General features: G+C 49.2%; 1 long non-coding RNA gene and 1 other non-coding gene across 2 annotated transcripts in view; one reads left to right on the forward strand and one right to left on the reverse strand.

Moving 5' to 3' along the window:
- The first annotated feature begins 382 nt into the window (after window positions 1-382).
- LOC132026080 (uncharacterized) overlaps window positions 383-27,829 on the forward strand; it is a 129,095-nt gene continuing 101,648 nt past the window's right edge. Inside the window, exons 1-2 of the long non-coding RNA XR_009406762.1 lie at window positions 383-533; window positions 13,017-13,100. This is a non-coding gene — a long non-coding RNA (uncharacterized LOC132026080). The remainder of the gene's footprint in view (window positions 534-13,016; window positions 13,101-27,829) is intronic.
- On the reverse strand, window positions 2,973-3,079 carry LOC132026378 (U6 spliceosomal RNA). The gene has a single exon (XR_009406891.1). It is a non-coding gene; the product is annotated as a U6 spliceosomal RNA (small nuclear RNA).

The following is a 27,829-nucleotide window of genomic DNA, read 5'->3' on the forward strand; positions in this document are numbered from 1 at the left end:
ATTCACTCGGTGGGAGCGCTGGGAGGGAGCCAGCCTGCTCTGCCCTCTCTCCTTCTCGTGTTTCTGATTCTGGGGTGGAATTCTGAGCTAGAGCCTGGGCTAGGCCTACCTTGACTTTAACCTAGCCCTTCTGGGAACTCAGATTTTGCTCCTGACCCCTGTTTCCCTGGCTGAATTCCCTCTCTCAGAAAGACTGCATAAGCTCTTTTTTTTTTTTTTTTTTTTTAAACTTGTTTTGAAAATCTGTTTCTTAAACTGTGGCCTGTGAGCCGTGTCTGGCCTACTGCCTGGTTTTGTAAGTTAGTTATTTATTTTTAAATTTTTTATTTATTTTTATTTCTTTACTTTTAAAACTTTTATTCATTTATTGGGCAGAGAGAGACGCCGTGAGAGAGGGAACACAAGCAGGGGGAGTGGGAGAGGGAGAAGCAGGCTTCCCGCTGAGCAGGGAGCCCCACAATGGGCTTGGACCCAGGACCCCGGGATCACAACCTGAGCTCAACAACTGAGCCATCCAGGCACCCTTTTTGTAAGTAAGTTTTATCGGAACACAACCATGCTCATTTCTTTATATATTGTTTATGGCTGCTTTCTTGCTACAGCAGCCGCTGAGTAGTCATGCGGCTCTAGTCTAAAACGTTCACTGTCAGGCCCTTTGCTGAAAAAGCTTACTGTTCCTTGTTTGTAGGGGTTGAATGAAGTCCTCTAAAAAAGGTATGTTGAAATCCCCAGTACCTCAGAATGGGGTCATATTTGGAAATAGGGTCTTCCCAGGGGTAACCAAGTTAAACAGAGGTCATTAGGGTGAGCTCCATTTCAATGTGACTGCTATCTTTATAAAAAGGGAAGTTTGGGCACAGAGTATATTAATAATTTTTTTTTAAAGATTATTTATGTATTCGACAGAGAGAGAGAGAGAGTTCGCAAGTAGGCAGAGAGGCAGGCAGAGAGAGAGGGAGAAGCATGTTCCCCACTCACCAGAGAGCCCAATGTGGGGCTCGATCCCAGGACCCCGAGATCATGACCTGAGCCGAAGGCAGAGGCTTAACCCACTGAGCCACCCAGGCGCCCTAATTATATTTTCTCATTTTCTGCATTCTTGATGCAGAGACATCTGGAGCTGGGGTGAGAATGCCATTCCAGGATCAGCCAGCTCCTGGAGATAGCAAAAGACTTGCCCAGAGCCCTGCCTGTTGTCTGCAAACTAACCATTCCAAGGCCCAGACTCCAAACTGCCTCCTCCATCTGGCTCTTCCATCCCAGGAGGTAATATTCCTCATCACCCGGGGGCCAAGTACTAGACCACGAGGCTCCATCCCCACAGCCTGCTGAGCTTATCCAACCTATCTAACCCTAGACCTGCTCAGCCTGCTTGTCTTGCTTCTTCATTCCCTCCCGCGAAAGCCACAGGGAGGACTCATGGCCACGCTTTCTCCTCACTCTTTCTGCCTCCTGACCAACCGTGTGTGGCCTGGTGTGGTGTCCGTGCCCCCTCCTCCTCGGGGAGGGGTAGTGACAAACTAGAAGTAACAAACCAGATTTTCAATGGCAGTCATCCCCTGATCTGTTGGTCTCACTGCACTTGAATAAAAACCAAAATCCCAGGTGCGTTTTAGAACAGAGACATATTTAGAACTAGAATGTCACCTAACACATTATTTTATTTTGTTTTCTTTATTCCTCATTGTTTTTTCACATAAAACATCTGTGTGGTATCTTATCGTTGTTTTAAGATGACCTTCATACACCTTACCTCATCTGGGTATTTCGAGGTGGTCCGGCCAGCGAGCGGCTCCTTTAACCCCGGACTGAGGCTCAGAGACCTCAGGGGACTGCACGAGATCCCTCCAGAGGCAGCAGGTGGGGAGAGCACTGGTGTTTACTGAGGGCTCCTGCACTGGCCTCACAGGGTTTCAGGACCCACCCCCACAATTAATCTGAGGGCTAGGAGCTGAGCAAGTCTGCTAATGATCAGATAGCTGCGGACATCAAAAGGATGTCTTCTGACCTCACTTTCCCTGTCTTTAGGTGGCTGCTGCTGCTGCTGCTGCTTCTGGTAAAGATTATTTATTTATTTATTTGAGAGAGAGAGAAAGAGAGAGAGCACAAGTTGGGGAGGGGCAGAGGGACGAGCAGACTCCCCAGCCGAACAGGGAGCCTGATGCGGGGCTCCATCCCAGGACCCTGGGGTCACGATCTGAGCTCAGCCAGCTGGGCCACCCAGTTGCCCCGTTTCCGTGGTTCCTGAAGGCCAAAGTGCATTAGGAGTTTGGACACCTGCAACCCCAGGCTGCCGGGTGGGAACCGGCTGCCACCGCCTGGACCGTCCAGGGAAGTTTTTCCTTCAAAGGACAGGGCCGAACCCAGCAGTGTGCGGGGGAACAAGGGACCAGAGCTCTAAGGCCCCTTCTGCTGGCCCTGTGGGGTGTGGTGAGGCGCCGAGGAGGGGAGGATGGGGAACGGTCTGGGGCTGTTCCCGTGTGTAACACTGTGGTGCGAGCTGGAGCTGCTTCTGGTCAAGGCTTGGTCTGGAGGTCGAGATTCCCTGAACTCTGACACCAGGAGCCCAGCCATCTCCTGAGATTCTTTTCTTTCTTTCTTTCTTTTTAAATTTCACTTTTAATTTTTAATTTCACTAAAAATATATTTTTCTGGGGTGCCTGGGTGGCTTGGTGGGTTGGGCCTCTGCCTTTGGCCTGGGTCCTGGCCTCGGGGTCCTGCAATGGAGCCCCGCATCGGGCTCTCTCCTCGGTGGGGAGCCAGCTTCTCCCTCTCTCTCTCTGCCTGCCTCTCTGCCTACTTGTGATCTCTGTCTCTCTGTCAAATAAATAGCAATCTAAAAAAATCTATATGTATATTTTTCTAGTCAGATATCACAATTTCATTATCCAGCGCTGCACATGGGGGCTTCCACTCATACTCTTTCCTCTGCGTTAATCCTCCAAGCATGGCGGTTCCCTGGGGAAACTGCGCAAAGTGCAGAACGCCTCACGAATTTGTGTGTCATCCTTAAGCAGGGGCCACGCTAATCTTCTCCGTATTGTTCCAATTTGGGGATATGTGCTGCCAAAGTGAGCACTCATTTCATGTTATTTCATATTTCTCGCACCATGATAAGTGCTCTCTTTAATCCCTCTCCCCTGTTCCCCCGTCCGCCACCCACTCTGGTAATCATCAGTTTGTTCTCTACAGTTGAGTCTTTTTCTAGGTTTCTCTCCTTCTCTTTTCTTCCCTTTGCTTGTTTATTTTGTTTCTTAAATTCCAAATGAGGGAAGTCATACAGTATTTGTCTTTCTCTGACTGACTTATTTTGCTCAGCGTTATACCCTCTAGCTCCATCCATGTTGCAAGTGCAAGATCCATCCTTTTTTATGGCTGAGTAATATTCCTGTGTGTGTGTGTGTGTGTGTCTGTGTGTGTGTGTGTGTGTGTGTGATCTTCTTTATCCATTCGTCTATGCATGGACTGCTGCTTCCATAGTTTGGCTACTGTAAATAATGCTGCAATAAACCTACGGGTGCGTGTATCCTTTTGAATTAGCATTTTTGCATTTTTTAGGTAAAAACCCAGTAATGCAATTCTAGGATCATGGGGTAGCTGTATTTTTAATTTTTTGGGAAAACTCCGCACTGTTTTCCACAGTGGCTGTACCAGTTTGCATTCCCAGCGACAGTGCATAAAGATTCTTTTTTCTCTAGATCCTCACCAACACTTGTTGTTTCTTGTGTTTTTGGTTTTAGCCGTTCTGACAGGTGTGAGGTGGTATCTCCTTGTGGTTTTCATCTGCATCTCCCTGACGATGAGTGACGCTGGGCATCTTGTCATGTGTCTGTTGACCATCTGCATTCTTCTCGGGAGAAATGACTTGATGTCTTCTGCACATTTTTAAATTGGATTGTTTTGGGGGTGTTGAGTTTTATCAGTTTTTTTTTTTGTATGCTTTGGATACTAACCCTTTATCAGATATGTCATTTGCAAATATCTTTTCCCATTCAGTAGGCTGCCTTTTAGTTTTGTTGACTGTTTCCTTTGCTGTGCAGAAGCTTTTTATCTTGATGATGTCCCAATAGTTTGTTTTTGCTTTTATCTCCCTGGACTCAAGAGACATAGCTAGAAAAATGTTGCTATAGCTAATGTCAGAGAGATAACTGCCTTTGTTTTCTTCAGTGATCTTTGTGGTTTCAGCTCTCAAATTTAGATGTTTAATTCATTTTGAGTTTATTTTTGTGTGTGATGGAAGAGAGTGGTCCAGTTTCATTCTTTTGCACGGAGCTGTCCGGTTTTTCCACCATTTGGATTTTGTTTGCTCTTTTTCAAGCTCCTTTAGGTGTAAGTTGGGTGGTTTATTTGAGACTTCTTGCTTCTTGAGGTAGCCTCGTATTGCCCTCTCTGCATTTTATACTGCCCTTCTGCTTTCATTCCCTTCACCCCTTTGTTCACCTGCCCTTGCCTGCTCACCTTCCAGGTGTGTGAGCAGCCTTCCTGACTGTCCCAGGAAGAGCCGGCTGCTCCGCCTGCTCCGCCCCAGCCCCTGGGACACAGAGCTTGTGAGCACATCTTACACTGCCTTGTAATGACCTGGGTACAGGTTTACCTTCCTTATTAGACGGTGAGCCCAAGAGATGGGATCCTGTTTTTACATTTACATTAATACTCTGTTTTACATTTAAATGTCTGTTTCCTTGCACAGCAGAACCTGGCTATTACCAGGTACTCTGATCCTTGATGAATAAATGATCCAACCAATTAACCAGACTAGAGTGCCTCTTAGGTTCACTAGTCTTTGCTAATGGCATCCCTCTGTCTGAAGCAACTGTGACTCTCCATTAGCCACAAAATTGTCACCGGTGTTAAAAGTTGAGAGATTCTTATACCCATGATCTCTGATTCTTTGTGGTTCCATTGTTATCAAGATTCTTCCACATCAAGGATATCTTATAAAGTTATGCCAAGATTTGGGGGATCACAGATAGGGGTAACCCTCCATTGGGGACATCATTTCTACTTCATGGATGAGAACACCGAGTGTCCGTGGTCGGGCCTCACAGCCAGTCAGGGGTGATGATGGTGTCGGGGCTGGCCTGCAGTCCTTGTCATCACGCAGGGCTGAGCTGGGGTATCCCTTGGCCTCTTTTGCCAGAAAACACGGTTCAGAATATGACTCAGTGTGTGCTGGCCCCCAAATATAGCCACATCTTAACCCCCGGCACCTGGGAGTATCACCACACATGGCAAAGGACACTTGGCAGTTGTGATGGATCGATCGATCGATTGATTGATTTATAGCATTTTTTAAAAAGGATTTTATTTATTTATTTGACAGAGAGAGAGCACAAGTAGGCAGAGCAGCAGGCAGAGGGAGAGGGGGAAGCAGGCTCCCTGCTGAGCAGAGAGCCCGATGTCAGCTAGATCCCAGGACCCTGAATTCATGACCTGAGCCGAAGGCAGAGGCTTAACCCACTGAGGCACGCAGCACCCTGGCAGTTGTGATTAAGTTAAGAATCGTGAGATGGGGCGACTCTCTGGATTACCCAGGAAAGCCCTATCATCACAAAGGTCCCCTAAGTAGCTACCAGGCCCTCCAGACACATGGTGGGGCAGAAGCAGTTTCCTTCGTCTGATGAAAACTTCCTGAACACCTAATCCATGCCAGAGGATGCTCTGGGGGCCTGGGCTATAGTGGTGAGCACACAACTCGAAGTGTTGCCCTCAAGGGGTTCACAGTGAGCCACAGTGATCTCTGAAGGATGTAGAACATTCCAGGCAAGAGGAATGTCAGGACAAAGGCTCAGGGGCAGGACGCTTGCCAGACATTTTCCAAGACAACAAGGAGCCCAATGTGGCTGGGATGGCGTGGGGTGGGGGGAGGGGCAGTGCTAAGCATGTGTGTGGAGGCAGAGGGTGGGTGATGAGGGGCCTCATGGACTTTAGGTCACCTGCCAAGGGCGCCCTTGGGGGGTTTTGAGCAAAGGAATGAACTGGTCTGAGTGTTAAAGGGATCCCTCTAGGAGACCTGAGCTACCACCTTCTTTATCTGTTCTGTGGCTGCACCCACTGAAGTATCAGCCCTCCGCTAAATCAGGAGAAAGAAAAAGAAACCAGTCTTCGTGGCTCCATCCTTGGCCCTCTTACCCCACTTCTCCCCATTAGTGGAACCACCCGTCTATTCGTGGCCTATGCATGGTCCTCCCACCACTTCTTCTGCATGGCAGTCCCCACCTCTTCTCCCCATACCTTATCAGTCATTTACACTTTAGTATAATCAAAGATATGTATCCCATTACCTTCTCCAAGGTTATGAGTTGAATTGTGGCACCCAAAAGATATGTTGAAGACCTAATTTCCAGTACCTCAGAATGGGACCTTATTTGAAAATAAAGTCATTGCAGATGTAATTTAGTTCAGACAAGGTCACACTGGAGTAGGGAGGGCTCTTAATGCACTGTGACTGGCGTCCTTAGAAAAAGATGACGTGGAGATGCTGGGGAAGACACTGGGGAGATGCAGCTGTGGTCAAAGAGCAGCAAGAAATGTGGAAACCCCCACAGCTAGGAAGAGGCAAGGGAAGAGCCTGCCCTAGAGCCCTCAGAGGTGGCAGGGCCCTGCCATCCCACACCTGGATTTCAGACCTCTAGCCTCTGGAACCTTGAGAGGCTATGTTTCTGCTGCTTTAAGCCCCCCAGGTTGCAGGGACTGAGGAAGCTAGTGTCAGGGATGTTCTCTTTTTTAGAGTCTTAATTGTGAAATGGAAGATTTTATCCTATCTAAAGAAACGTCTGGCATGTTATCCTACTAATCAGACTTTACCTGAAGATAATGGTGTTGTGCTGTGGGCGGCATCCTGGGGCTGCATGAGAATTCAGAAGGGCCCATTTTGCCACTGCCTAGACACAGACACTTGTATGTGAATGTTCACTGGAGCATCGTTCAAATAGGAAAAGGTACAGACAGCCCAGAGGTCCACCCGCTGACCTGTGGCTGAACAAAATGTGGCCTTTCCATACAATGGGGTATGAGTCCGTGGGAGGAGGAATGATGTACCGCTATCTGCTACAAGGTGCACGGCCCCAAAAACATGATGCTGAGGGACAGAAGTCGGACACAAAAAGTCACAGACTCTAGGATGCCATTTATTTACTTATTTTTATAATTTTCTTAAAGAACAGTAGGTTTTATGCCTATGCACCATCACAAGACATCAATCTGCTAAATAGAAACTGTAACGGGATTCAAATATAAAGATGGTTTGTGTCCAGCCAGGCCAGTGAAAGGCACCAGCAGATTATTTTTTCTATAGTGATAACTTGTAAGAGTTAACTCCGAAAACTGTCAGGAATTATGTTTTACATATATATATATATTTTTTTGGACAAGATATCATCTAATTGTCCTAGTGACTTTAAAATGTAGAATATATGTCAAGAATTTATCAGCTACTTTCTCATAAAATGCCAATTTTTTAAGAATGTATTTAAATCCCAGAAACTACGGATTTTTAGTTTTTGGCAATGGCTGTGGCTATTTATGTGTATAATAGTGATTTGTATTTAAAAGTCTTCACGAAAGGGGCGCCTGGTTGGCTCAGTGGGTTAAAGCCTCTACCTGCAGCTCAGGTCATGGTCCCAGGGTTCTGGGATCAAGCCCTGCATCGGGCTCTCTGCTCAGCAGGGAACCTGCTTCCTCCTCTCTCTCTCTCTGCCTACCTCTCTGCCTACTTGTGATCTCTGTCTGTCAAATAAATAAATAAATAAATAAATAAATAAATAAATAAATAAAATGTTTTTTAAAAAGTCTTCACGATGAAATTATTTACTTGACATGCTACATTTAAAAAAATCACATTTTAAAAATATTAGAGTGAGGGAGATCATTCTATCACAAGCCCAAAAGTCATAAGATAAATAAAAAAATTAAAATACTTAAAAATCCTGACCAGTAAAAAAGACATAAAAAGTAAGAGCTATTTTTTATTTGTGTGCAATGTATACACCTCTACACCTCTCAGCACAGTTATTTCCTATTTATGGGTTAGCAACCCACCTGGATTTAAAGAAAATTTTGTGTATGTATTAGCTATAGGCAGAAGATATATGAATATGAAATTTAGCAAAATGTATGCCACAGTTAACCTTTTCTGTTTTTTTTTAAATTTTATTTTTTTATTTTTTAAAATTTTATTTTAAAAAATTTTTATTGACATAGAGTGTGATATTGGTTTCAGGAGTAGAATTAGGGGATTCATCACTTGCGCCCGACACCAGTGCCCTCCTTAATGCCCATCTCCCATCTAGCCCACCTCCCATCCGCCTCCCTCCATCACCCCTCAGTTTGTTCTCTATTGTTAAGAGTCTCTTATGGTTTGCTTCTCTCTCTCTCTCTTTTTCCCATTTGTTCATCTGTTTTGTTTCCTAAATTCCACATATGAGTGAAATTCTAGTCTTTACCTTTCTCTGACTTATTTTGCTTGGCATAATATACTCTAGCTCCCTTCATGTCATTGTAAATGGCAGGATTTCATTCTTTTTGATGGCTGAGTAATATTCCATTGTGTATGTATATGTATATATACTACATCCTCTTTATCCGTTGATCAGCTGATGTACACCTTGGTGTTTAACAAGTGATGGGCACTTACACACACACACACTTCAAAATCATCTTTATTCATTCATCAGTCAATGGACATTTGGGCTCTCTCCGTAATTTGACTACTGTTGATAATGCTCTAAACATTGGGGCCCATGCACCTCTTTGAATCTGTATTTTTGTATCCTTTGGGTAAATACCTAGAAGTGTAATTGCTAGATCATAGGGTAGCTCTATTTTTAATTTTTTGAGGAACCTCCATACTGTTCTCCAGAGTGGCTGCACCAGCTTGCATTCCCACCAACAGTGTAGGAGGGTTCCCCTTTCTCCACATGCTTGTCAACACCTGTTGTTTCTTATGTTGTTAATTTGAGCCATTCTGACACGAGTGAGGTGATAGCTCCTTGTTTTGATATGTATGTCCCTGAAGATGAGGGAAGCTCAGCATTCTTTTCATGTGCTATTAGCCATCCAAGCTTTCTTTGGAAAAAGGTCTATTCATGTCTTCTGCCCATTTCTTAACTGAATTATTTATTTTTGGGGTGTTGAATTTGATAAGTTCTTTATAGATTTGGGATACTAACCCTTTATCAGATATGTCCTTTGCAAATATCTTCTCCCATTCATAGGTTGTCTTCTAGTTTTGTTGACTGTTTCCTTTGTTGCAGAAGCATTTTATCTTGATGAAGTCGCACGAGTTCATTTTTGCTTTTGTTTCCTTGTGTGATTCCATTTATATGAAATGTCCAGAATAGGCAGATCCATGAAGACAGAAAAACAGAAAGCAGACTATTGATGGCCAGGGGCTGGAGGTAGAGGAACAGTCAGTGACTGCTTAATGGGTCTGGGCTTCCCTTTTGACGTGATGAAATGTTCTGAAACTCGGTGGTGGTGATGGCTGCATAATCTTGTAAAAGTACTAAATGTCACTGAATTGTGCACTTTCAGTGGTAAATTTTGTTATTTTACCACCCCTCTACGTGAAACCCAGGGTTCCTGCTCCCTACATTCAAGAGAGAGGAGACAGATGATTAACAAAGAAATACATATTTCTGGAAAGTGCTGTGAGACAAAGCACAGGGAGTGACAGGGAGGTGCTAACTGATTGTGTGGTTGGCCTTTTCAAGCCGAATGCCAGTGAGAGGGCCGAGGACATAGTGCAGAGGAGACTCTCCAGGCTGCAGAAACAGAAAGGGCAAAGGCCCTGAGGCAGGCTCAGGCTAGGAGTGTCAGCAACCGAGCAGGAAGAGGGGCACACAGGTGAGGAGCTCAGAGAAGAAAGAGGCTGGAGGTGTGTGGGGGGAGGGCCCGAGGGCCAGAGCGCCCTGGGGACCTGAGGGGCACAGGCAGGACAGTGAAGGGCAGGAAGCCATGGCAGCAGGGGTCTGATCTGCAGAGCTCTACACATGGCATCTCCTGTCTTGGTCACCAAGCAGCACCGTCACGATTAAGGAGATGCATAACTATGTGAAGTGTTTGTGCTTTTTGAGCCGATCACCTGGGGATGCTTATTGAACATTCAGGTTCATATTGAGCGATGTGCTGTATTTTCCACAGCAGGTCTCCTGCTGTGCCTCTGCTTGGGGCTCCCTGACCCCCTCACTCTGTTTTCCCCTTCCCCCGTCCACATATCACTGCCCTACGCAGTTGTATAGCGCTGTCCTGGTTAATTTCTGTGTCACTGTGGCTAGGCTGTAGCACCCAGTTACTCAGTCAAACACTCACCTGGTGCTGCTGGGAAGATACTTTGTAGCTGTGGGAACATCTACAATCAGCTGACTTGAAGGAAGGAGATTACTCTGGATAGCTCGGGTGGGCCTCGTCTAATCAGTTGAAAGGCCCTCTACATCAAAACTGAAATTTCCCAATGGAGGAAGAAATTCTGCCTCAACACTGCAGCCCCAGTTCTGGTGGGAGTTTCCAGCTGGCCAGCCTGCCCTACAGATTTCAGCCTGGGCCATTCGCCCCAATCACATGAACCAGTTCCTTGAAATAAATCTCCTTATGTCTGTCCATACCCACACACACACACACACACACACAGAATCCCCACTGGTTGTGTTTGTCTGGGGAACCCTGGCAGATGTCGTGTCTCCCTCTTTGTTTATCATCCCCCTCCCTTCGGATGCAGGCAAGTGCAAGGGCTTGCCTCTTTTCTTCATAGCTGTGTCCCCCAGAACGATGCCTGGCCATAGTGGGTCACTTGGTATTGCTTACTGGATAGTTTTTTTTTTTTTTTTAAAGATTTATTTATTTATTTATTTGACAGGCAGAGATCACAAGTAGACAAAGAGGCAGGCAGAGAGAGAGGAGGAAGCAGGCTCCCTGCTGAGCAGAGAGCCCGATGTGGGGCTCGATCCCAGAACCCTGGGATCATGACCTGAGCCGAAGGCAGAGGCTTTAACCCACTGAGCCACCCAGGCGCCCCTGGATAGTTCTTTATACTTCTGGTTAATTTGTGTGGTTGTTGAATCAGTTTGAAAATCAAGAGAGAAAAAAAAAGGGGGAAAAAGAGGCACCCTAGTCTTCTGTGAGCTGGGGATTTCCTTGCGGGGCCCGGGGCTGTGGGTGCTGCTGTGGAGTGGGTGTCTGTCTGCAGTTGGGGAAAGGCAGTGGCCGTGAAGAAAGGTTGCAAATTTAAACTCAACTTCAGATTCTCCTAGCAACATGCACGCCCTCAGCCGGGGTAGCCCAAGCACCGAACACTGCCGCTGGGGCAGTGTGTGTTGCGGGAGAACAGTGCCTCCTGCTTCCAGCACAGCTGAAGGTACCTTGTGACATCAGGAGGGGTGAGCAAGGTGGGCATTGCCTTATGTTTCCCGAGTAATTGTTTTAAAGCAAGGTGTGCACGGAGCAGGCTTAAGCCCTGGTTTTTGTTTGTTTGTTTGCTTCAAAGCTAGTGGTTAGGCCAAAGCCTCTAGTTTCAGAATATGTCCCAGAAAGGTTTGCAACTAGGGACAGAGTCTGTAGGAGCTCAGGAAACAACCGATTCTTCTCCTATTTGGCTCCCAGCTGCCACAAGCCAACCGCATCAGAGCAAGAAGTGTGGGGGTCTAGGATGAAAAGGATCAAGTTGGCGATGGTTGGGGCCGGGAGGGCTCTGGGTTTCCAGATTTTGTATGTGCTTCATTACATTCACAGACTATCCTGACCTCAGTCCTCTGTGGTGCCGGAGGCTGGGCTATGGGGGAACAGGAGGGCCCAGATCGCTGCCCCCAGCTGCTCCCCAACTTGCACTTTGCAAAAGAGGAAACTGAGGCAGGAGGGCTGAGCAGCCCATGTTAGTGGCAGAGCTGAGAGCCAGGCCCAGCTCTGTCCCATTCCCAGCCACCGTCTTTCTCCCACATCTGCTGCCTGGGTCGGATGGGACAGCATCTGCTCCGGGCTTGGAGGGGAAACCCACAGAAGATTGCTTTGGGTCTATTTTCTAAGAGGATGCCCTTAAGAACAGAAATTCAAGTTCCCCTAGAGAAGCCTCTGCTTCAGAAGGAGTCATGGAAAAAGTGCTGTGTTCATTGAACTGATTTTATTTTCCTCTTGGACACAGGGAAAGACTACAGCTCCCACTACAATAAGGTGGTGTCATGGGACTGAGTTTCTGGCCAAGGGAAGGGGCTAAGGGGATGAACACCCCTGCCCAGCATGGCCCCCAAACCTGCACGTGATCCCCCATGGGCTTTCTTCCCACCTTCTGGCTGGATGCAGAGGGCCCAGGTGGGACCCCAAGACCCGGGACGATGGGTGGAACCACTAGGAAAGAGCCTGGTTTTCTGAATGATTTCATGAAACAGAACAGCCCCTCCACTTGACATAACAGATTATGAGTGAAAAACAAGCCTGTGTTGTGTTGAGCTCATGGCCTTGGAGGCTGTGATGCTGATTAGTACCCAGCATATAGGAGGGTATGTGACAAGATCTTTTTTGTCTGGGGCGCCTGGCTGGCTCAGTAGATCATGTGAGTCTTGACCTTGGGGTTGTGAGTTTGAGCCCCCACATTGGGTGTAGACATTACTTAAAAATCAGATCTTAAAAAAAATGATCATTTGGGTTGGAGGAGGAGAGAGAGAGTGGTACTTGGCAGAAGTGTCTCCTGAGCAGGTAGGGGAGCCTCCTGCTGACAGACAGATGAGGTCTGATGAGCCCCCTTGACTGAGAAGAAGAGCCGGTGTGTGTGTGTGTGTGTGTGTGTGTGTGTAAATTGCAGTTAAGCACCCTCTGGTAGGACCTTTTCTGAACTAATTAAAGGTAATAATAATTATAATAATAGTTAATGGTAATAATAATAGCAACTAAGGAAACTAATAATTAAAATAATAAAAGTTAACTTTTATCACATACTCACTTTTCCAAGTGCTTTACATGATTATCCTGTTTAATCTTTGTAACAGTCCAATGAGGCAGGAACTATTAATGTTCTCCCCATTTTATAGGTGAGGAAACTGAGGCCAGCAGAGAGGCAGAACTTCCCCCAGTGTCCACAGGAAGTCAGCAGCAGAGTCAGGACTGGAGGGAAGGTAGGCTGGCGATCGAGCCCGCCTCTTACCCACTCTGTCTGCTCTGTCTTTCTGGAATGTGCCCTAACTCTTCTTAATGAGGATGAGGAATTCTGCTTTCCTCCTTCTTTGTCTGAAACAAAGGCAGAATCAATGTGGGTGCCCAAGTCTCCAGGTTGGTGAGGAAGCCGTGCCATTGATCTTGTCTGAGCTAGTGCCAGACATTCCTGGAAACATCCCAGCGGGCACTGGGGTACCAGCGGGCACTGGGGTACCAGGGAGGAGGTCAGCCGGGAGGGGGAGAGGCCGCGGCCTGTTTTCGTTGTAGGTTTGAAGCAAGGGTCTTGGGTGGCCTTGCTCAGGCAGGGGAACCAGTGGGGCTGGGCTCAGTGTTCCTCTGAGCCCAGTACTTCCCTGGAGACCCCGGCCCGGCCACAGAGCAGGCTCTTGGTGGGAGGACCCCTGGCTGCCCTTTCCATACTGTGTCCTAAGACGAAGGCTGAACATCTTTCTATCTTATACAAGAGAAGTGCCCAATGTTTGTTGGATCTATGTCACGAATACTTGTAAAAGGCCTTCTGTGTGCCAGGAGATGTCCTAGATGCCGGGGATGAAATAGTGAGCAGAACGGCGTGGCCTCTGCCTTCATGGAGCTTTCTGTCTGGATTCTAGATGCTGATGGGTCGCTGGAGGTTGAGCTGGAGGTCATAGGCACTAGAGAAGTGGGATGGGGTGGGGAAAAGGCTCAGCGGGGCAGGGACCCCAGAATCTGCTGAAACTAAGCCATGCAATCTGACTGGGGAGGGTTTGCCTACCTGCAAGTGTTTCCAGACAACTAGAAACTGTGGGTAGCCGTGTTCCGTCTGTAAATACAGAGAAAGTACATCTCAGAGGTGGGGGAGCGGGGGAGGAAGGAGCCCTCAGTGGGCTAGTTTCCCTCAGGGCGCCAGGAAAGGGGGGGCTGTTGATGGGGAATTTGGATAATCCTTTTTTTAGGACCAGCAGAAACTATGCCCAGGACAGACTCTTCCCATTTTTTATGTCACTTTGGGATGTACATTTGATTTGCTCCATGCCACAGGCATTCCGATTTAGCTGAAGATGTTGTCTTGCATCAAATTAGGAAAAACATAATCCTTGGTTGGTCTGGAGCCTGGAGCCAACCTACTGACTCTGGTGCCTCCTTGAACAGGAACATTGCATAGTGTAAGCATTTTCTCTTTGACTGATGTCTGGCCCTCGGGGGCAGGCGACTCCATGTCCCAGTGCCTTAAACAGGATGTGTTTGGAGAAGAAGCAGCCTCCGGGGGCTTGAGGATTTGTCCCCCGTTAATTTAAGCCAGGACGGGAGTGCAGAATCTCCCTCACTGTCCTCATGTTCCCTATAAGCTCTGGGACCCCCGCATCCTCTATGTCAGGTTTAGCACAACCCACGTAACTCACGGGGGAAGTGGGCCAAGTTTCCCAAATATCCCTTTTGCGGGTATCTGTCCAGGGCTCCAGCCCCCTGTTCCTGGCTGCTTTCCGGATGGCTTCCCTTCACTCACCCATCTTCCGTGGAGCCTCCTCTGTGCCGCGGGCTGCTGGGGGCTGGAGGCAAAGTCAGAGAAGAGAAGCCCCCCTCCCCCCAATCCTGAGCATGGTCTCTGTTTACCTGGTCACCTCCCTGCTCCACTAGACGAAGCCTGGTGAGAGTGCGCTCTCAGAACTGGGCGTTAGCACACAGTAGGTGCTCAGGAAACAGGATTGCTGCCATGGTGAATAAGGGGACACCTGTCCTCAAAACGCTTGTGCCAGGGGAGCCAGAGGGTGAACCAGTGACTGTAGTGCACCCAGCGACTGTGTTGGGAAGCAGGTAAGCAAGAGGAGGGCATGTAGGGAAGCCCCTGACAGGGGGCTCGGTGGGCCACTTAGAGGAGGAGGCTGTGTCTGAGCGGAGACCCAAAGCCAAAGGCAGTCTGGCAAGCAAGGGGAGGGGACTGGGCCAAGGACGCCCTGGACAGTGACGGAAGCGGAGTGGGGCAGGACCCATGGCAGGTCAGGGGACAGTGGTTGGAGGTGAGGTAGAAAGGTCCAGGGCGGGTGGCTCAGCTCATCTTTGGCCAAGCCGCTCCACCTTCCCTGACTTCCCATTTTGGGGGGAGGGTGCCTCTGCTCCCCTGAGACCTTTCCGGCCTTCCTTTGCAGTCTATCTTCTTCTCTCTTCCTTGGGATTCCAGTCCTTTGGTTCTGTGCTCGCCCTCCCGCCTGGGGCGTTTGTTCTGGTAATTCTGCTCAGCCCTTACCTTCTGCTTGCCTGGGTCACTGTATGGGCCACCTGACATCGGGTCCTCCTGTCCTTGTCTTTTTGGGCTCCGATCTACCCCACACACTTCTTCCAGATTCTTCTTTCTGGAGCTCAGTCCTGATCACAGCTCTCCCTGCTCAGTAGCTTTCAGTGGCTCCCGGGTGCCTTATTAAATTAGGTGAAAATGTCTTCACTTAGCATTTCAGGATTCCAAGCTGTAAGATCTACCCAACTTTCTAGAATCTTCTTCCATTATTGACATTCACCGTTGTGACACCACCATTGAGTTCCTTCTTCCTGGAATAGCTGTCCCCATATCCTCAAATGTCTGTGGGGTCCTACAGATCTTTCAACGCCAGTCTTAAACTCTGCTCTCTCTGTGAAGCCTTTCCCAACTCAGATATTCTGGCTCTTACCTTGTAAGGCAGCACAGTCTAACCTTCTTGCTGAACCGCTCCTCCCAGAGCACGGGGGACTATTATCAAAGGTACTGCCAATGGGAAGGGGCTAATACATGTGTTACGACCAGAGGGCACAAGCAGACCCCAACACCCAGAAAACACTATCCACAAAGTCTCAGAGGGCGACTTAGAGGCAGAGCAGTGAAGAAAAGATTCACATTTGATGGTGGCTAGGCATGGACCCCACACCCCGCAGAGGGAACTGGGCTGAGCCAGGGGACTGAATTCTCTTCAAATGTCTGCTCTTCCTGTGCTCTGGCCAGCCACATGGAAGGACAAGGGAGGGCCAGCCTGAGCCAGCGAACCACACCTGCCATGTGAACGGAGGCGAGGACCAGGCCAGTCATGCCCCAGCCCACATTGTAGGAGCAGCGCCCACACTCATCTGCAAATCTGGGTCCATCACTGTCTTTCCATCCGGCCAGTCCAATGAGCATTCCCCTCCCTTGGGACAGAATGACAGGGGAGGTGTGCAGGGAGGGAGTCCTGAGAGCATCTCCCCATGTTACCTGGGAAGTCTCCCAATACCCAGCCCAGCACTGAAGACGGTGATGCAGACTTGTTGAATTAACGAGGAACCAGGATTGCCAGCATGAGTCAGGTGATGGTCAGGGTCTGCCAGAGCTGGAACCTGGCGATGGGGTGGCCACTGTCCTCAGAGTGACCCCCCTTCCCGCCTCCATGCAAGTGCACACATAGCGGTACCCAATAAATGCTGACGACCCACTGGGCTGGGAGGATCCAGAGGTGATGTCTCTTAAGGTTTCACACCCAAAGATTCTGGAAGGTTCTCTGGAAGACTGTCACAGAAGAAAGAGGTGCTGCCTGGCGGCATGTGAGCGAGCCTGAGAAGCAGAATGAATCAGGACAAAATTCCTGGGAGGTGGAAATACATGGGCTGTGAGAGCAGCGAATGTGACCCTCTCTGGTTAGAGAGAGAGGACAAGAGGACAAGGGCAAGAAGGGGCTGTTAGGACCTGCATAGGGACCCTGCAGCAAAGGGGACTTTTAAGAGGTGTCTTAACCAGAGGAACTAAAATGCCAAACTCGTGTCTGCCCTGATGGGTGCCTGGCCTCTGGCCAGTCTGCTCCAATCATCCCTCCTAACGCAGGTCTTCTCACTCTGCCCGTGGGAGAGAGACGGTGAGTAAATGTGGTTGGCTCCCCGCTCCGTGCTGGGGTGCAGCACAGGGCCAGGGCTACTGCTGCTTTCTCTCCCTGACTCTCATTCTGTCTCGAGGTTCCAGGCGCTGGACTCTGACGTGGGGGTAGCCTTGTTATGGAGACACTGGGCCAATGGTCAGGAGCCCAGGGCTCCACCTCTGAGAGCAGAATGGGACCTGCAGGTGGATTTGTTCTTGTGCAGGGAATGTGCCTCCGCAGGTAGACTCGGGGAGGCGTTCCCACTATCTGAATAGGTTCCGAGGCTGGCAGGGCTGTCATGGGTCAAGGTCATGTCCACGGATCTGTGATTCCACCTTTGAAGTGGTTCTGAGTAGGATCCTAGTCAATTCTTTGCTTCTTCATCTTCTGAATGTTTTGGGGGATCATAACGTCTATTCCACTGGTTTCCTAAAGAGCAAGCTGCCTTCTACATGCTCTATAGTAAAACCCTTAAGACATTCTTGATCATTTAAATTTCCCATATGGAACCTTGCGATTTTGGATCTCAGCTCCGTGTTCCTTTCCTTCTCCTCCACATGCAGTCTTTCCTCTGAGGAGTTGTTCACAGTCAGGACTTGCCGGTCTTCCTCCTCAAGCAAATGTATTTGTATTTGCCTGTGCTCACGTGGTTACTAAAGTCGTGTGGACCAGAAACTTCCAATAGCGGTGGTTTTGTCATGTCATTTGTCTTCCAAATGCTTCCCTTAGCGTTCTGTTCTTTGAGTCTCACAAGCCCTGTCTGAGGGAAGTTGGAGGTGTTTATTTTTATCACCCTCTTTCTCAGGTGCAAAATGCAGGCATGAGCTGAGGGAGTGGAACCAGCTCCCAGCAGGGATCGGAAGCCGGACTCCCTCCAGACGCCAGTGGTGGGGAGGGACAGCTGCTCCTGGCCGCAGGGCCCTGAAAGCCTCTGTCTTAGTTTCCTCATCAGCCCAGGGCACGGCGAAGGCAGGGATATCAGGGGACAGGATCCTCGGCCCCAGCCACCGGAGAAGGCAGGGGTGGGGTAGGAGGAATGGGCACCGACAGGGAGTAAAGGCCCCCTGCAGACAGCCCTGCCACAGGATCGCTGCTTTCCCGACTGAATTAATTACTCCGTGTGACCTAAAGCCCTTTGTCTCTGCAGTCCCAGCAGCCGGGGTTCCCTTCTGGACCTCCAGGCTCTCAATTCTTGCAATTCTGCAAGTCGCCACTGGGTGGCGAAGCCGGCCGCCGTGTGCGGGCCCGGGTAGCAGCTCTAGCTCCAGGCATGGGTCCTGCCTTCGCTTGCCCTGACCCCCAGCCAGGAGTGGGGCTCCGAGCGGCGCTGGGAAGAGGAGGCGAGGGGAGGGGGGCATTTTTCGGAACTTAAGGAGGTGGGGGGGGGGGGGGGGGGGGGGGGTGGGTAGGTGGTGGCGGCTGGGACGCTGTGGGGCCCGGCGTGGCAGAACAAGGCTCAGGAGCACTTAAAGAAAGACGAAGTGGGTAGGTTGGCATACTGGGAGGTGCGGCAGGGTAGGGTGGGGAGGGGTGAGGCGAGGAAGGGGAGGCTAAATCCTCTTTTCCCCCAGGGTTTGTTCTTTCTCGGGAGTAGGATAGGCTGGAAAATTGCATTTGAAAAGAGAAGAAAATGTCTCTGGGCCAAGAGGGAGTGATCTAGGGTGTGTGTGTTGGGGGGGGGGGTCGTCTTTCCTATCTGTTTAACAAACACACAGAACTTACTATGTCTGACACTTCCCACTTGTTAACTCATTTAATCTACACCATGATCTCAGCCTGCACCGGTTGCAGACCCTAAAGCACAGCTCCCCCAGCTACACAGTGGCAGAAGCAGGATTCTACTGGGGCAGCCACCCCCTGCCCCCCCAGCAGCTTCCTTCAGGGTGGGGAGGAGCTTCAGTCCCCCTCCTCTCTTACAGGACTTGCAGGGAGCGAGGCCAGCCTGGCAGCTCTGCGGTGGTTCAGTTTTGATGCCCTCCTGCTTTGTCTGCTCATTTACCCCCGCCTTCTACAAGTATTGGTGGAGGCCTTCTGCTTGCAGGCACGGGGCTTGGCACTTCACTGTCAGTAAAACCAGCCACAGTCCTTGTGTTTGCGACGCCAGTGGGGGAAGACAGAGATTCATCAGTCACGTGCGTGGCACTCCCTGAGATCAGTGTTCTGGGAATGGAACCCCACTTTCGTCTTTCTGCTCCCCTTTCCTCCTGATCCCACTCCGTCCTTTCCCACTGCGGGCCCCCTTGGCACGTCTGGACCCCCGGCTGTCTGCTAAGATGCGAGCTCAGAGCTAAGGAGATCGATGGGGACTTAGCTGTACAGCCTTCTGGGACTTTGAAGGCAGATCACATCCACGGTCTGACTTGGCCTCGTCCAGGACAGGCTGGCGTGATCACCCAGGGAGGCAGGCTCTTTAGAATGGGGTTGCTCCAATCCAGCAAAGATTCTGGGGGAGACTGGAAAAAGTCTTGGCTTTCAGACTTGGGATTGACCCAGACAATCACCCGATTTGTAGTGTTCATGGATTTCTGTGGTCCAACGGATGGAGGAGGATTCAGGTTACTAATATGCCGCTGGTTGCGGAGCTGGAAAGAAAGGTGCAAAATCCGCCCTCGCAGCCTGGGTGGGATGCTCCACACACCAGCACCGGGTCTCTTACTTGGGTGAACGGAGGCAAGTGACTTAATACAGTGAGATATAATTTCAGCCTCTCCATTTGGAAAATGGTCTAGTAACACTTCCCTCAAAGTGTTGGTGGGGAGGATGAAGCGACTTGCTGCTGTCCCCACCTCGCTCACTGTATCCTTAGTATAGCCATTCTCACTCTGCTTGTTTGGTTTTATGTCTGTTTTCCAGTGAACTCTGAACTCCTTAAAAACAGGGGCAATGTCGCATTCATCTTTGTATCTGCAGGGTCCAGCACAGGGCCTAGTGCCGAGCACTGAGTAAGTGCTCAGTAAATGTGTCCCTTTCTAACCTTAAAGTAGAGCCCTGTGTGTTTTGGGGGGGGAGGGAGTGGAATGGGGGGGATTGAATAACAGCCACTCCCAGAGAGGGTCTTCCCTGGGGTCTACCTTTGGCTACTTTGGCTCTTTTTGTGACTCTGGGTGAGTCATCTGGTCCTCGGCTTGGGCTTTCCCTGTGAGCGTGGGGAGGGTTGGCTTGGTCACCCCTGCGTGGATCTTTCTGGAGGAGCCCGCATTGTTGGGTCAGGTTTCAGCTTTCTGGTGGACTGGCTTAGGACCATCTGAGGGGTGGGTGTCAGAAGGATTACGCTGAAGGTCTTCCCTGCCCCTAGACTTGGAGGCTGGCAGGGGCTGGGGCTCAGATCAGAGCCTTGAGCAGCTATTTCCAGGAGCCTTCCTGGGCTGCTTCCTAACCCTCTCAAAGTTTCTGGAACAGGGTGGAAGGAACGCCAAGGTAATGACATCGCCTTTTGAACCCTAAAAATCAAGCCTATACATGGGAAGAGGAGCCACTCTGGCCCTCTCCCAAGGGAGAATAGAATCTTTCATCAGTCCTGCCTGCCCCGGTTCTGAGGCAGCTGGGAAGGCTCCCCGTGAACTTCCCCTGGGGTGGGATGGGCTCTCCTAAGTCTCCTGTGTTCCCTGACCCCCTGCACCCACCCGCTGCCACCCACCAGCCTACAGCTCCTTCCCTCCAAGCTTCCCTCCCTGCTTTGTAGCTGCTTCTCCATCTCCAAGGGTACGTCCCTGAGGTGAGGGCTGGACAGGACAGAGAGGAGGAAAAAGAGCCACAGGGAGACGGATCTCTGCAGGAGGCTGCCCTCACGACATTCTTACCTTCACCCCCCACGTACTAGCTCTGGTGGCCCCACACAGCTGCCTGGTGTCAACTGTGCTCCCCAGGGGGGCCCTGGAGTGTCTTGCATCGCCAAGCCCAGAAGGTGTCTTCTCCCAAGCAGCCCAGTGCGAAGAGCCCTCTCTTCCTTCTTCCTTTCCCACCAGGACTCTTGGCCCGGTGTCTTTGAGGTCCCTGGCCCTCCAGAGGCCACATCTGGTTTCGTGACAAACCCGGCGTGGTCTGCCATCCTTGTTGGTGGGCTGTGTCCTGTCTTCTCCCTGCCCATCACCACTGATTTCCCTCATCGGCCCACACCTGGACTCTGGCTAGGAATTCCTAACAGGACCCCACATCCTCGTTCTATAGCCTCTCCATGTAAGTATGATCTCTAATGTAAATCTCACATATTCTTTCTTTCATTCCTTCCTTCAGCAAATGTACATCAAGCCCCAGCTCTGGCTCAGGTACTGGAGATATGGCCATGAGCAAGGCAGACAGGCCTCGAGCGTCCTTGAACGCCCCAGTCCCATGGCCTCTGGGAGGTTTTCAGGGCCCATGGAGTGAGGGGCACATCGTTCAGGATCAACCCCAAACTATTTTTCCAGCCCCTTGATTTTCATCTCCTGCCTATGAGCTCAAGCCACCTGAGATTCTGGATGAATATTTCGAGTGTCCATGCTTTAATCTTAGGAGAATTCCATTAGCTAGAAATGATCGTGGCAAGGCCTCCTGCCCAAGGATTTGTGGTGGTGGTTGGAAGCTGACTTTGCTACATCTGGAAAACCTCACGAGGGACTTAACGTCTGTGTCATGAGGAAGATGAGATGAAGGGCCATAATTTTAAAAAGTTGTGTGGCATCTCTTCTGCCTACTAGTTTCAGTGGAAAACATAGGGAAAATAAGAGCAAAAAAACTATTATTAAGAGACAGGCACCAAAAAATAAAAAGTGAGCGAGAAAGAAAAAAATGCAGCAGACGCTAGAACAACCAGGTTGAGCTATGTGGGTCCACTGATACGCAGATCCCTCCCCCGCCGCCCAGTAAATACAGTGCAGTACCGGAAGTGTATTTTCTTAATAACATTTTCTTTTCTCTACCTGACTTTATTGTTTTTTTTTTCAAAGATTTTATTTATTTATTTGACAGAAAAAGATCACAAGTAGGCAGAGAGGCAGGCAGAGAGAGAGAGAGGAGGAAGCAGGCTCCCTGCTAAGCAGAGAGCCTGATGCGGGGCTCGATACCAGGACCCTGAGACCATGACCTGAGCCAAAGGCAGAGGCTTTAACCCACTGAGCTACCCAGGTGCCCCTACCTGACTTTATTGTAAGCACACAATGTGTAACACATGCAAGATGCAAACTGTGTGTTAGTTGATTGTTTATGTTTTGGGCGAGGCTTCCGGTCCCCAGTAAGGTATGTGTAGTTCAGTTTTGGGGGAGTCCAAGGTTGTATGTGGGTTTCAACTGCATGGGGGTCCATGCCTCCGCCTTCTGTGATGTTCAAGGGTGAGCTGTCCTGGAAATGCCTCGCTGGCTGAGAGACTCCACTAGCCAGAGTCTCAGATAGTGCTTGACTGCAGGCTGGTGACTTGTGACTGTGACGGTGACTGATGACTTGTCCTGTGCAGTTGTTCTGGGAACCAAATGACACAATTCACCTAACCCAGCTTTGAATAGCACCAACAAACCTTGGTGAGTCACAAACCAAATGCTTCACAGCAGCCTGGACAAGGGGGAAACACAGCGTGTAATTCACGGCAGGTCAACCGTCCCGTCTGCTATGTTGATGTCCAAAAAGCTTTGAAATCCTAAAGTTTTTCTATTCATTTGTAAGAAACTGATCTAGTGGCAAAACCTGACCTGAGCTGGTACTCACCCGTTTATGGTCTTTATACATCCCATTCAGTGTAAATGTTCAGCTTACATGTAAGGTTCTCTGTACAACTGTGAGGCTGTTTAATCATGACGTGCCAGCCTGGACCTCCAGGGCAGAATTACGCAGTATAAAGTGTCTGCACTTGGGCGCCTGGGTGGTTCAGTTGGTTAAGCGTCTGCCTTTGGCCCAGGTCATGATCACACGATCCTGGGATTGAGCCCTGCGCCGGGCTCCCTGCTCAGTGCGGAGATTGCTTCTCCATCTGCTGCTTCCCCTGCTCATTCCCTCTCTCATTCTCGCTCAGATAAATTAAAATCTTAAAAATAAATAAATAAAGTGTCTGCATTCTAGAAACTCTCAAAATTCCAGAGTCTAAATTCTGAACATCATCTGGCTCCAAGGCTTCTGATACAGGATTTCAGATATGTTTTGGGAAATTCTTTAGAAGAAATCAACTCTTTGAATTCTCGGAGGAACTTATCATGGCCTTTGGATAAGGAGTTTTAAATGATATGCTGATAGATAACGTGAATTCACCCAACAGATATTTATAGTAGTTTAAAAACAATGCAGGTTCATATTTATTTATTTTTTTTTTCCTGTCCCTATGGAGTTTCTCTGAACTCCTAAGACAGAAAATGGTATAAATGTGTGCCTGTCTAAAGTTACATGGAAAGCTGTATCTGAAAAATCTAGACTTTCCTTAAAACCTAGATCCTCACCACAACTGAGGATTACTTGGCTAGAGTTGGCTCAGATGTTCCTGTAGCACTGTGACCGGATGAAAGGGTTGCCAACAGTCAATATGGAAGGTGGCCTTATTGGAATAATTTCAGAATAAGCGTCACCTCCCTCCCTGGGTTTCAGTCTCCTCTTACAAATGTGGATAACAATAGCACAGTGTTCATGGGGCACTTGCTAGGTGCTAGGCAGAGTTCTAAATATTTTATATATTGTGTAAATCATTTAATTCTCACCATGACATTGTAAGTTATAGTACCCCCATTTTCACAGGTAAGGAAACTGAGGTACAGGAAGGTTAAATCATGAGCCTAAGGTTAGCCAGCCAGTAAATGGTGGGTCTGGGTTTTGAACTCAGGCAGTCTGGCTCTCAGAGCTCAGGTTCTAAGAATAGTAGTTCCTCCACTTCCTGCCTCCCCTTCTTCTCAAGGGCTGCAGTGCTAATTACTAATCAATCTAGTTCATTCCTTTAAATAGCCTACCATTTCATTAGTTTAGTGAAATGGGAAGTTATGTGGTTTTGTTGCCTTTTCTTCTGTTCCTAATCTGCCCATCATCTGCTGCCCGTCCATCCATCCATCCATCCATCCATCTGTCCATCCATCCAAGATTAACGCAACGTCAGTAGTTACAAGGATCCCACTTATCCACTGTTCGCTTCTAGCCTCTGTGGACATCACTTACCTTGTCGGTATCAAACGGCATCATAACCTTTACCTGGCAGACTGCTTGTATTCAATGAGCTGTTTCATGTAGAATGTCTAGCCTGGAGTTCACATGACTCTGTGTCGTTGAAAGAGTCATAATTACATTGAAAAAATTCTACAACTGGTAGAACTACGGATTTCACTAGTGTTCCCACCTTCACATTTATTCGAAATCAGTTATATTTCAGTTTTAAAAAATTGAATCCTGCAGCACCCTAGGAGAAGATAATCCTCCAAATGTTGAACTGACTAAGGGGCCCACGTAACCTTGGCCACCACCCCCTTCCTGTGATGGAGGGAGCCATCTGCCTGTTGGCTGGCAGGAATCGGGCACGGTGGCCTCGTCTCTTTCCCTTCCTGATCCCTGTTGATAAGTCTGAGCCGCCTTTCCCCAAAGGAAGAGGATAGAAGGCTTTGGAGGGGGCTGGCCTTCCTTTTCCAAGGGGGCAGTGGAGAGCATCAGGGAGGGTATGGACTGGCCCTGGTGGCAGCTGGAACACGTATTTGCTGCTAGAGTGTTCTAGCAACAAGGTCAAGGGCAGCAGTCGGAAATTTCTAGTCCCCTGTGCTTCTGATCTTGGATGTGGTGGTGAGTGGAGGCAGGCAGCCTTTTGCCAGAGACAGCTTGGCACTCAGCTCCCACCATCTGGGTTGTGAATGCTGTGTGTGTGTCTGTGTGTTTCTCCGTGTGTCTCTTTGTATGTGTGTTCTTTCCATAGACAGACTCTCTAGCCAGATGTCAGAAGGTTTCAAAGCAGGGGCAAAGGAGTCCTTAATCAACTGTCTCAGCATCCGTCTTCCCAATCTCACCACTTTCCACAAGTTAATTGTGGAACAGATTACAATTCAAAAGACTTGGAACTTTTTTTTTTTTTTAGGACTTTATTTATTTGAGAGAGAGAAAGAGAAAGCACGAGTGGGTGGTGGGGCAGAGAGAGAGGGAGAAGCAGGGAGCCAGGTGCCGGGCTCGATCCCAGGACCCTGGGACCATGACCTGAGCCTAGGGCAGATGCTTAACCGACTGAGCCACCCAGGTTCCCCAAGTTTGAACTTTCATTCATTTGTTGTCTTGTCTCTGTTATCCAGGTAACAAGATAGTCCATATTACATAATAATTCATGGTCAAATGGTCACAAACCAAAACACAAGAGAAACCAAGCACCCACAGGTTCAAACTACCTTCTGTGGTTCCCTCCCCCATGCCCTCGGAAGGAAGCTGACATTTCTGGATTACTCTGTGCAGTCAAGGACAGGGCGGGATGTAGTGAGCTACAGGGGTGGCTGAGAGTCCAGGAGGCCCATGATGTGAGACCAGTAGCCAGCAGCCAGCCAAGATTCAGCTGAGAGACTGGCCGGCTTCCACACAAAGACACAGAAGCCACACCTATGCAAGGGTATAGCGGGGAGGGGCTTGGTGAAGGGACATTGATGGGGAAGCCCACTGCAGACCTTCTTAAGGACTCAGAGGCAGGGGTGGCCCCAGGATCTGTGTGGAGCCCATATTGGAGCACCTGGACTCTTCCCTCAGCTGGAGAGGAGCGACCTGTTGCTTCTGGAGTCTGAGGAGCAGAGGGCATACCCTAGAAATAGAAAATCATTTGCCGCACTTTTTTTTTTTTTTAAACATTTTATTCATTTATTTGACAGAGAAATCACAAGCAGGCAGAGAGGCAGGCAGAGAGAGAGCGGGAAGCAGGCTCCCTGCTGAACAGAGAGCCTGATGTGGGGCTCAATCCCAGCACCCTGAGATCATGACCTGAGCTGAAGGCAGAGGCTCAACCCACTGAGCCACCCAGGTGCCCTGTCATTTGCCTGCTTTTATGAACAGCAAGGCTCCTGGAACCAGTTGTCTTGAAAGCATAGCTGTAGGGTGAACTTGCAATCACTGAGTCACGCATTCAACAAATCCTCTGGAGCACTTAGCTTTGCTGTGGCAGGGGCTGAGTGCTGAAGACACAGCCACGCACAAACAGAATCAGTAACCCATCACCAAGTCTGCCTCCTGGTGGGGCGGCATGGATCATAAATAAAGTAAAATATATGGTGTGTTGGCTGGAGAAAGGTGTTTGGAGAAAAAAAAAAAGGAGGGAGAGAAAAGGGATGTTGGGGAGATTGTATCATTTTATTTTTTATTTGTTTTTAAAGATTTATTTATTTGACAGAGATCACAAGCAGGCAGAGGGAGAGAGAGGAGGAAGCAGGCTCCCCACTGAGCAGAGAGCCCGACTCGGGGCTTGTTCCCAGGACCCTGAGATCATGACCTGAGCCGAAGGCAGAAGCTTAGCCCTCTGAGCCACCCAGGCGCCCCGACTGTATGATTTTAAGTGGGGTGGCAAATAAATGCCTCACTGAGGCGGTGCTCAAACGGAGATCAGAAGGAGGTAAGAGGAGACTTGTGAACACCTTGACAAAGAGTGGGTTAGGCAGAGGACGTGGCAGGAGCAAGGGTCCGGTGGCAGCGGGAGCACCAGAGCAGAGGCTGCAAAGGAAGGCCGGTCAGAGATGACCCAGAGAGAGAGGTGGCTCATGGAGGACCTTCTGGGTTATCTCAAGGCCTTTGTCATTATCTAGGTGAGAGATAGAAAGCTGTTGGACCGTTCCTAGCACAGAAGGGACTTAGGGTTTTGTAGAATCACTTTCCCCAGGTTCTTGAACAGAGACTGTAATAGTTCTGGCCGTAGCTCTGGGAGTGTAGTGAGACGGTCCCCAGGAGAAGGGGAGTTCATCTTCAAGGCAGATACGAGCATGGTGACTTGCTGATGTGAGACTGTCTGATGCGACAGGATTGTTGACATTGGGTACCTGGGGAGGGTGTTGGATGAGAAGAGAGTGAGGTAAACTCACAAACTATAACGTGGAAAGAAAACTGCAGTTCTGTAATATCGTCCTGTACGTCAGACTGCACGTGTCCATACGCAAGAAGTGCAAGGTGTGTGGCCGCGGGCCGTCAGAGGCAGGCAGGGTTCTGTCTGGGTGGCGGGTGATCCTGAGTTCCCCTCCCCCCCATACCTTTCTGTAGTGTTTAAAATTTTTTTTAGTAATAAGCAGGTGTTATTTATATAACCAAGAAAAAAAGAAACCAACAGAGTTCTTTTCAACTTGGAAGAATAAAAGAAAATCAGTGAGAGTATATTGAAGATTTTGTGGTTTGTTCTGTTAATATATTTCATGGTCTCAGGCCCTCAAGGGATCAGCCTTAAAAGTGGGATGCAACCAATCGAGTAAGGAGGGTGATGATTTCTTCTTCAGCCGGGCAAACAGCTACCTCCACCTTTGAACCAGGGGCTGCCCAGCCCAGCGGGATCCATTTCCACCTGCTGGTTTGGGAAAGGCAGAGCTGCCTGGCCCTCCCTGTCTGTGCCGAGGGTCACTAACAGCCCATTCAACACTCCAAGTTCATTACTGCAGAAAGGTGTGAGCGAGGTGTGCAAGGTGAATGAGCCGGAGGTCTAGGGCCAAACTGTACCAGGTGCCTGAATAAAAATGCAGGAGCCGATAAAAAGGAGCAAATGCCACTGCCTAGTGCTTGTGGGACCCAGAGCAACAGTTTTCAAGGAGAAAGTCTTCGAAAAGCAGAGGGAGGAGGAGGGGGAAGAGGAAGGCAGGGCCTGCTCTTGTTCGGATCAACGCTTCCCTGCAGAGTTATCTCACATGAAAAATCAAGCCCCGAGCAAGCTGAGGAAACAGTTCTCTGCAAGTGGGGATTCCGTGAAAATTTAAGGACCTGAGCTGACA

This window comes from Mustela nigripes, chromosome 10 (genome assembly GCF_022355385.1).
Source record: "Mustela nigripes isolate SB6536 chromosome 10, MUSNIG.SB6536, whole genome shotgun sequence".
NCBI lineage: Eukaryota > Metazoa > Chordata > Mammalia > Carnivora > Mustelidae > Mustela > Mustela nigripes.